The sequence below is a fragment of the Phascolarctos cinereus genome, unplaced genomic scaffold, assembly GCF_003287225.1.
Source record: "Phascolarctos cinereus isolate Bilbo 61053 unplaced genomic scaffold, phaCin_HiC Scaffold_726;HRSCAF=1367, whole genome shotgun sequence".
NCBI lineage: Eukaryota > Metazoa > Chordata > Mammalia > Diprotodontia > Phascolarctidae > Phascolarctos > Phascolarctos cinereus.
In genome coordinates this window covers 93,818,346-93,828,248 of record NW_027556098.1, presented here as the reverse complement: position 1 = coordinate 93,828,248, position 9,903 = coordinate 93,818,346, and the positions used below count along the sequence as shown (strand labels likewise).

At 37.7% G+C, this 9,903-nt stretch overlaps 1 pseudogene; it reads left to right on the top strand.

The window, feature by feature from the left end:
- Positions 1–3,636: 3,636 nt before the first annotated feature.
- Positions 3,637–9,903, top strand: part of LOC110217517 (nuclear speckle splicing regulatory protein 1 pseudogene) — an 86,540-nt pseudogene continuing 80,273 nt past the window's right edge.

Here is a 9,903-nt window from a genome sequence, read left to right as displayed (position 1 = left end):
AAGGTGTGTATGTGTGTGTGTATGTGTGGAGGGGGAAACCTGTTAGATGAAGTTTTTTTTTTTGCCATACATGTCTATAATTATATTATAATTAACTGATAAATCCCCAGAGGAAAGGTGGGAAATTATCTTCATTCTATTTTTATAAAGACTCTCAAATCATAAGGAAGTATAGGGCAAGTATTGATGACATAACAAATAGTTGTAAAAGGACATAAACACTGAATTTCTTGTATTGGATTTGTAGGCTTAGAGCCTAACCCAGAGGGTTTGAAAGTCAGGTCAATTCTTGTTGTGTTTCCTCCATCCTTTTTTCCTACCTCCCCCAACATTTTTAACATAGGTGAAATCAAATTCAGATGAACATTAAGGGTAGCCTTGAACTGGGGAAAACAAGTCACAAAAAGACATTTTGAGGAGAGAAAAGAGGAGAGAAGAAAGGATATTCTCATCTTTTTTGTATAGTTAGAAAAAGGGGTTGTGGACTACTCAATGTAATTTGCACTGGCCTTCCAATTCAATAGGAATAGCCTTGAGCCCACTAGTTAGCATGGATACAACATTTAAAGTTATGGTCTTACTAGATGTCGTACTAGCTTTCAATATAAACCACTTTATGTGACAGACCCAGGCCATCAACTTTTCCTTCACCTGCTGCTCTTAATAGTGGGATCCTCCAAAACATGTGTCTGGAGAAATGGAGGAGAAACTTTCCTGTGATTTCTCTCATTTTTCCATTTCTAAGGAGTCAAAGATATCCTTTTACCCTTCTCTAGACACAGGCATAATACTCTAATAGCCTATTCCAAGACTTTTGTTGCTTCGACAATGGTACCATAAGAGCATATGATAACATTAAGTAAGATCATATGATAACACACAAGTATAGTAAGGGGATATTTATGTGATTATGCTTATAAATGGAAGGCACATGTATTAGGAGATATTTCTTTGATCGATTCAGTTAAAGAGAAAAAAATAAATACATCTTTGCATCCAAGGATGAACCTCCATTCAGTAATCCCAGACAGATAGTCTATTTCATCTTAACAAATTCTTCCTTATGGTTCATCTACATCACTCATATAATCATATAATTTTATAATTAGAGAGACATGAGAGCTCATCTAGTTTACAGATGAGGAAACTGAGGTATTGAGTAATGAAGATTAAATGGTTGGTCAAGACAGGAGTAGAATTCATAATTCCCAAAGTAATCTGTTATACCACACTACCAAATATGCTCCTTATTAATCCTATTTTTATTTGGTTCTCTCCAGCTATAATAGAATCATAGATAGTGGGAAAGAGAGGAAATAATTCAGCCATTTTGAAGATAGTGTTCTTTTCCTATTCCTTGGTTTAGAGCAAGGACTCAAGCTAAAGCTGAGAACTTGGATGGGGGGAAAACACATATTTATTTTCACTAACTTTTAAGTGAAATTTAGCATTTCCTTCAATTATGAGTGTAAATAACAAAACATTATCCTGAAAAGGGGTCTGTAGGTTTCATCATACTGTCAAAGGTGTCTGTAACACAAAAAGGTAATGACCTGTTGGCTTAGAGAAGGTCGGGTGGCAAAGAAAAATGTAGAGGAAAACATCCTTTACATTTTTCTCCAACTTCTTGAAATCCTTTGGTGTGCCTGCAGTCTGTAAGGGGCCTACAGGCTGCAGGCTGTGCAGGCCTAGTTTACAGGGATAGCTAGCTGGCACAAAGACAAAAAAAAATACACATTATCTATAGGTGTTAACTAATTTCTAGACATTTCCTTTTCTTGATATCTTATGTACCTTGTAATTATATATGGAATGAGGTGTTCTTCTGTTGCTGGAAGAATGTCATAGAAATAATGGAAATAAGTCTAATGTCTACCAATGTGGCCAGTGTTCTTCCCCACTTAACCCCCTCCACAATCCCCAGGATTCAAGGTGAAGATGAGCCTTACAGAGAAACAAAACACTTGCCTGGGGACATTTCTTTGAAGGTGGTAAGTACCAGGTAGCCTTTGGTACTTAGAGATAAGTGCTATTGGATGTTTTCTGCATAAGCAGACTTCATCTGGCTCCATTTTTCCTGAGTTCCTTCCACAGACTGAATTTCCTCAGTGAGGAATTTCACAGCCAAGATATCTCCTTCTTTGGATCTTGCTTCAAGGCAGGGGATTGACATAGGACTAAGAGAAGCATGAATTAGCTAATCTTTCAAGGGCACCTTTCCCAAATTTTAGTCTTAATAGAAGGATTTCACTGTTAGCAGCCATTGGTGTGGCAAGGTCAAGGTTCTAGCTCCCCCCTGCCAATTTTTTCCCCCTAATCCAAAGGCAGTGAGTTTCTACTAGTTAGCTAATATGTTCTAATTCCTCTCATATCCTATTAATCCTAAAAATTATTCCTTCTGCTTCAAGCCAACCCAAACTACTACACTTAAGTAGCCTAGATGAATATACATCTCTGACTCACCTCTCCTAATCATCCTTTCTCTTATCATTTTTGCCTAGTCCTAAGAATATTCTTTCCAATTTCCTTACCTGGTCCCAACAATTATCAAGGAAAATGTTACATCCCTATGTATATGTTCTTAAAGAGCTATAATTTGCTGGGGTGGGGAGAGGAGTAGGGGAGGAGGGAATAAGTATTTTTCCAGGAACTGTGTTAAGTGCTTTGCAAATATTATCTCATTTAATCCCACAACAACTCTTCAAGGTAGGTAGTGTTGTTAACCTCATTTTACAGTTAAGGAAACTGAGCCAAACTTAAGTAACTTGACCACAGTCACATAGCTAGCAAGCCTGTATGTCTGGATTCAAACTCAGGTCTTCCTGACTCCAGGTTCAGCTCTGGCTTTTATTGTTGATGTCATTTACTTTTTTCCTTTTTATACTGACTTTAGGATTTAATGAGAAAAGAAAGACCAGTCATATTGTCCTACCTCTTTTATAAGCTTCACAATACTGAGAACTATGCACTGCACTTGGTTAAGTACTTTAAAAAAAAAAGATGTTTTTTTCCCCTCAAGCATATATAGATGTAGTAGGTGTCTAGGGGTATATAATCCAGAGACCAAGGAAGAACTTCCTGAGATTTTCCCTCCCAACAGCACTCCTTCCCAATGACCCTTGTATTTGGTCAGAGATTGATGGATGAAAATTACTTTAATAAAAGACAAAGTTTTGATCTTGCCATTATGGCTTAACATGTAATTCCCCCTAAAAAATAATATATTGACTTAAATTCACACTAAGGAGTAAATTACCGATAACTGTCTCTTGATAACATGGTATGACCCTATAAGAGAATGGACTTCCAAAAGGAACCACCAGACTAGTCAAACAAACTAAACAAGTTAAAACAAACAAACAATAAAGAAATAGGGATCATAGTGGAAATTCAAATTAGGGGAAACGTTAAAGGAGAAAACGAGAGAGATGGTGGGGAGAGGTAAACTATGACTTAAGAAATAAAAGGAGAGAGATTTCAGAAGCAAAGGAAATAAGTTCTGTGAAGAGGAGATAGAAGATGGGAAGGTCGGTTTGTTTCAAAGAATGAAAAAAAAGTTGGTATGTTTCTAAGAACGACAAAAAAGAAGTTCTGCTGTTTTTGATGTATTCAACAAAAACTCCTTATTTAAACGCCATGACTCACTCTGCTTCTCTCTTCCTAGGTCTCCCCAAGCTTATAAGTAAAAGCTCAGGAACGGATGAAATGATAGAAATTTTTCTTAGTGCTCTCTTTGCGAATGATGGTCTTGGCAGCCTTCTTTCCGATGGTGACACCCCTCCCATTGGGGCGGAGAGAGAGGGGCGCACCCTTTCAGGTTAGAGGACCCGGCTGTTGCTCCCCCACCCCTGGATCATTTGCCCGAATTGAGATTGACTACGTTTGTCTGAGTCTAGGGGGCTAGGTCCACTATCCTTTCCTCCAGTCTACCTCATGTGGTCTCACTTAGCCAGCCGCCAAGAGCATTGCTCACTCTGGCATGAGGTTTAGGGAGAAAGAGCGGTACTGGTAAAGGCAAAGGCAAACCTGCTGCTCTCCGTGAATCCCAATCCTCTTCCCGAGGGAGTCCCTGCTCCTTTCCCTCCAATTGTTTCTCACACACAGTTAGCATATGTTGACTCTTTATGTCTCGGAAGCTACCAGATTCCTGAGAGTATCTTGCTAAATAATGCGGTTCCACTCGCTCCCTCCCCCTATGCTTTTGCCTTTTCTTCTGGCTCAGTGGCAGACTGCGGGCTATTCGCGTGACAATCTCACTCTAGACTCTCTAAGAGATAAGAAGGGAGCTTCCCCACTTCCAGATTCAAGCCTCTTCGGCGTGACTTAGGGAAAATAAAAATCTCCTAGGCTTGTATCCTTAACCCAGTAGCTCTAGGATACTGTCAGTGATAGTTCCTATTGGCAGCCGAGTTTTTCCCTCTAGTTGACCTCGCTAGGACGATGCTGCTGAGAGGTGCATGTTTCTTTTGTCTTTTTTTGCCTTTGGGTCTTGAATAGAGTCCACCAAGGGGTAGTTTGTGAGCTTTTCCAGTCAGTCCCCTCTGTAGTAGCAAAAATCTTTGATGTCCATTTTCCTTTTTGTAGAGAAACAGCTTGCTTTTGGTGGGGAAAAGTGCTAATCCTAATAGGTTGCTATGAGAAAATTTAGATCCTACTCTTATACACCATAGGGGATTTCAGGAATATTTTGAGCTTCCACAATTCTCTTACCCCTGAGCCTTCATTTTCTACTTGCTCTAACTCTGATTACACATTGCATGTTATTCCAAAAATTCTATTGCACAGGAAATCCACATCAGAAACAACCAGGAGCTTTTATTTCCGTACCAATTTATAAGTAATCCCTTGGGATGTCTTTGATTCCCTATAACATCAGTATTGCCCTCCTAGACAAGGGTGAAAAGGTCGGGGGCTCTGGCAACGAAATAAATAGGTTGATAGGGCAGTCACTTAAGTAGACTATGCGAAGAGAACCTGCGTATCTTCTCTTGAGGGAGTTAAAAATTCTATAAAAGGCTGATCTTGGCATAATCGATACATGGAAAGCTATCAAATAAGCCTGTGAAACAAAGTCAGAATAAATCCACAGGCAACATTGGAAAGGGGACATTTAATTCTCTGTCACTCAGGTAGAAGGAACAGTTCAGCTTTAAAAAGGTATCCACATGCAGTTAGCCAATAAAATATAATCCTTATTCAAGCTTTTAGAGTAGAGTGTGGGGTGATGGTTGGGATTTTTAGCTTGGTTAAAATAAATAAAATACTCTAGAAGGAATGGAATAAAACTTGTTGAAAACTGGATTTACAGTAATGTAAGGTGGCTTGGAGGAGATGAATTCAGGTGGAAAATGACCTTTTTTATTATGTTCAGGAAGACATTAGAATGTCAGTAGAAAATGCTAGAAAGGAGATTTATAACACCATAGTTGTGTTGGCAAGTTTCATTTTTAAAGATATCCTTTAGATTGAAGTTGGAAACTCTCACTTAGAAGATGGGTAAATGGAATCACTCTGGAAGAGAAATTCATAGTCCCTGGTAATCCATGGAATGAGATTAGAAGAAAACTAGCAAGTCTATAGTTACATTAGATTGGGTCTAAAGATTCCTGAAACTATTATTTCCACTTACTTTTCACTAAGGCCTTTTTTCTTCCCACAAAATGGTGTTATGCAATAGGTCAGGGTTTTTTTTTCTCACTCCAATAAAAATAAGTGCATTGCCATATATGCTCTACTCACATTCATAATTTTATCTCTAGCATTTTATGTAATAAAAATTGTGTATACAATAAAGTCTGTTTTGTCCGCCCCCACCCCAGTAATTGAACTGTGTATGCAAAGCTCTTTATACAGTGTAAAACTTGTTGTCATGGTACTAATAGTTCACGAATTTTCAACAAACACATGAAGCTCAATATACTTTCTAGCTCTGTACAATTTCCTCCATTGTCACTTTAAAATGTTTCAAAATAGTCCACTGGCGTCAATCTATTTCTTTTAGAATACTTCCTCAATGGAAGAACGTTATTAAAACATCTGTACTTTTTTTTTTTAAGTGAAGTTGTGATTTCATTTGCGTAAGGACCTATCAATGAGGAAACTCCCTCATTGCAAGTTGACAAATGCTTTACAACTTAGTATTTTCCAGAGTTGCCTGGGGCATCTAAAAGATTAAATGAATTGCCAGTGACCTTCATTATTGCTGTAAATAATCCCGCATTTTTTTCCCTATTCTCATTTTTAGATCTTAGTTCTCTTCTTTTCTTTAATTGGGCCTGGAGTTGGGAATGACCTTGGTATTTTAAGTCAAGAAGGAAGGGCATTCTTTTCTTATGATTCTGGCCTCTTTCAGCTATGTATAAAATGTATAGCAATTAAACGTTGCTTTTTACAAATGCATAGATTGACCTTCAAGGATCAAAAGTAGTGTGGGCCTAGAGGGAAATGCAGAAAACAGAGTTCAGAAATTAGCCATGTAGGGTAGGCAGGAAAAAAATTGTTAAATTGGTAATGAACTCCATTCCACTTTGTATCTGCTGCCCTGCCTGGTTTCAACTCCAGTGGATAAGATACCCCTTGGTGACCCAGCTTTCCTGCTCTGCTTTCCAGTCTCATTTTGTCTATTGTCTCACCCATTCTATTGTTGAGGGCAGGGACTGTCTTTCTTTTTATTAATTGTATCCTCAGTGCTTAGCACAATGCTCACACATCATAGGCACCTAATAAATGTTAATTGGATTGTATTGGACTGATTTGTCTTTTGCTAGGGCCTTGTCTGTCCACTGACCTTTTTCCTCATCATCCTTCTGTATCTTTTTATCTCCTCATCACCCTAACCCCAAGGCTTCAGTACTATGGCAATGCACACAGGCCATTGAGACCCTCTAATGAGGTGCTCTATGGGAACCAGCTTTCCTCAGGCAACTTCCAATGTTTTAGATTTTTCTGAATGTAATTCAACTTCCTAACCAAGTCTGGAACATTTTTCATGGGACTTTCCTAATTGGTGGAGAAAATGCTGAGGGGACAGTGCTTGCTTACATGAAGGGCTGAGTTGGCTTGTGAGTTTTGAATAAGAAAGACGTTCTTACTTTGTTAAGAGATGAAAAACCCAGTTCCAAGTTCTCTTGGTTTGTGACTGCAGACACATGGAGAAAGATAGACTTTCAAAGTGAAAAACATGCAGAGGAAGACAGTTTTTCAACATGTGCCTGATTTCCAGGATGCCTCCCTAGAGACTTTGAAAATTTCATCTTTAGTGAGATCAGGGTCTAAATGGCTGATAAACTCTTATCTGTTTCATAGTGTATTCTAATCTGTATAACTTCTCTGATTTCTGTTTGCTATCTTTCTGGATAAATGGTTGACTTGCTAATTATTATTTGTGTGTTGTTTTGTGTAATCAGAATTTTTTTTTTTGGCTAGGCAATGGGGTTAAGTGACCTTGCCCAGGGTCACACAGCTACTTAAGTGTTTTGTGTCTGAGGCCGGATTTGAACTCAGGTCCTCCTGAATTCAAGGCCCATGCTCTATCTACTGCTTACCTAGTTGCCCCCTGTAATCAGCATTTTGAGGTAAAGAACAAAGCCCATGGGTGTAAGCTTGGTTAACTCTTCCTCCTTTTGGGATAGCAACCAGTGAAGCTAATGTTTTTGGTTCTCCAGCAGAATTTGGTGGGGAATGGGGGGAGGGTAGACTGATGGATATAATTATAATCAAGTACTTTCTTCTCAGAGGAGAACAGAGCAACCAACCGTGTGGTCCCTTCTGTTCCTCCTCTCCAGTAAAGAACCTGTTTTTCCTGGAGAGAGACAGGCAAGAATCTAAATACATCAATCAGTGCCTCCCCTCAAGCCCTTATATTGAAACTTCCTGTAATTTCCTCCTTCTGTTCTCTAGAACCACACAGTTTATTTCTGATTGCACAAGATAGCCCTTCAAATACTTGGAGATGTCTATACTATTTCATTTATAACTTTGCTTTTCTAGGCTAAAAACATCTTTAATTCTCACACTCCTTCCTCATACGACATAATTAACATCCTCCTAACCACCCAGGGCTACTATGGACATAGTTTAGTTTGTTAATACCCCTTTTAAACTGAGGTGCCCAGAAATGGACAATGGACAGAAAAGGGACCTCTGAAAGCCTTTAGTTCTCACAGGTTTTCTTTACAGTTAATCCTAAATTTTCTACCTTCAACATCTACTAATTGTTCTTCATTCAAAGATAAACGAATTCCTGTTGCACCTATTTGATTGGCCAAGTACTTGAATATAACTATCATGCAGTTACCACTAAGTATACTCTTATCCTGGCTAAAACTTTCCAATCCTACAAATGTTCCTCTTATGGCATGGTCTCCATGCTCACAATCCTGCTTAGCCACTACACCTTATCAATAACTTTCTCAAAATGTGGTGCCCCACACAGAATGCAGATATGATACTATCTGACTATAGTAAACTTTAACAGAAACATCACTTTCCTCATCTTAGATGAAATGATAGTATTAACATTTTTTACTGTCAATCCCACTCTTGGCTCATAATGAATTTTTAATCCATTAAAATCAGACATAACTTTTCTTTTAAAAAAATTATGTTTTCAATGAACAAGCACTGATTTTCTCTTCCTCTGTGGCCCTAAGTGGGAATTTGTTTTGCTTGACTATGCATATTTATCACACAACGTTTTTTACATAAACTATAGTCTAGCAATGCCACTCCTAACATGCAACAGCTTTTCTTTCTTTCTTTTTTTTTTTTTACTTAAGTGTGGAATATTGCTTATGTTCATTTTAGGAATAAATAGCAGTTCTTTAATCCAACTCACTCATTATACAAATAAGGCCTTGAGAGGTTAAGTGACCTATAAAAGGTCATACATACAGTAAATGGCAGAGGCAGATCTTTTAAAAAGATTTTATTTAAATTTTCTCTTTTATTATGAATTTAACAACCATCAACAAATGAACATTTTGGTATACAAAGAAAAAATGAGGATTGTATATAAAGCTATAAATTTTTCTTAAGTACAGTTTTCAAAAAATGCATGTATTAAATTTATCACGGTAATAACAAAATAACCTTATGTCTTCTCTGTTTTTGATTTTTTCTGCGTACTTAAATTTTTTAAATTAACACATTCTCTCTACTCTTCCCTCCTTTCCGTTTTTCCTTCCTTCCTGCCTGCCTGACTTCTCTCCATCCCTTTATAGCTACCCACTAACTCCTTTCCCCAAGAGAAATCCTCCCTTGTCAACCAAAATAGTTGACACATCGGTCATGTCTGAAACGCATGTCTCATTCTGCATCTCTAGTCTATCACCTTTCTGCCAAAATGAAGGTGATACACTTGCTCATCAGGCTTCTGAAGTCATGATTTTCTACTCATTGATCAAATTTCCTGTGGTGTTTCAAATTTATTCTCCTTCACATTATTGTAATAAACGTGTAAGTTGTTCAACTCTTCTGCTCATTTCATGTTATAACAATGAATACTAGTATCCCCAAATATTTCTTCAGATTCATTGAATATGTCATTTCTTACCTCATAAAAATATCTCATTATGTTCATATGCCATAATTGGGTCAGACATTCAGAGGCAGGACTTGAACTCAGGTTTTCTGACTCAAAAACCAGTGGTCTTTCCATAATAACACATATTAATTTCACCTAATTAGATTTTGCCCATTACTCTAGTCAGTCAAGATCTTTTTGGATTTTGATTCTGTTATCCAATATGTTAGGTACCCCTTCCAACTTTCATGTCATGTGCAAATTTGACAAGTCAATTAAATAATAAAAATATGGAATAGCATATGACCAAAACAAGATTACTATGGCCCTCAGAACCTTCAGACAAGATGGATTCAACTCCCTAGTGACTACTCTTTGGA